This window comes from Etheostoma spectabile, chromosome 7, assembly GCF_008692095.1.
Source record: "Etheostoma spectabile isolate EspeVRDwgs_2016 chromosome 7, UIUC_Espe_1.0, whole genome shotgun sequence".
Lineage (NCBI taxonomy): Eukaryota > Metazoa > Chordata > Actinopteri > Perciformes > Percidae > Etheostoma > Etheostoma spectabile.
The window spans coordinates 8,653,066-8,653,692 of record NC_045739.1 but is presented as its reverse complement, the minus strand read 5'-3'; the positions used below and the strand labels follow the sequence as shown (position 1 = coordinate 8,653,692).

The 627-nt window shown below is 41.5% G+C and overlaps 2 protein-coding genes across 2 annotated transcripts in view; one reads left to right on the top strand and one right to left on the bottom strand.

Annotated features, from left to right (window-relative positions):
* The window catches only part of LOC116692455 (rho-related GTP-binding protein RhoA-C), a 732,216-nt gene that overhangs the window by 656,044 nt on the left and 75,545 nt on the right, over positions 1–627 (top strand). The window lies entirely within an intron of this gene.
* The window catches only part of LOC116692926 (thyrotropin subunit beta), a 25,318-nt gene that overhangs the window by 15,754 nt on the left and 8,937 nt on the right, over positions 1–627 (bottom strand). The window lies entirely within an intron of this gene.

The window sequence follows — 627 nt, the reverse complement described above, 5'->3', positions numbered from 1 at the left end:
CACATACACACACACACACACACACATACACACACACACACACACACATACACACAGGACTGCATGCAGACACATTGCATATCCATAAGCACACACATTTTCCCAGAAAATATCTCATCCCAGTGACCCATTCTGCCCCACACGCTAATCTGATTGATTTTATGTGAAGCATTAGATTCACGTGCATCAATCCAAGAAGTGAAAGGTTTCTTTTCCCTAGTTTTATGATTTATATTGTTTTTCTATCCATTCATACCCACATTAATCTGTCTGTTTGTCTGCCCTGACAAATACTTATGTCATTGTCCACTAGTGTGCTTCCAGTATGTAAAATGAAATAATGAATGTTGAGGTATAATCCCACGGTTTAATCCAGACCACTACCAATCTGCATGCCTGCACAGCCAGAAGAATTCTGACTCTGACAGTCACACAGTCATACAGTTTTGTCTAAACATAAAAAGCATACAGGGTTTGGGAGAGAGAGTGGAGGACACACATTTGGGCCTCCAGCAGCCTTATAATAATGATCTCACATTATTCAAATGTGCCCACCTGCTAGACACAGAGAGAGAGAGACGGATAGACAGACAGACAGACAGACAGACAGAGAGAGAGAGAAAGAGA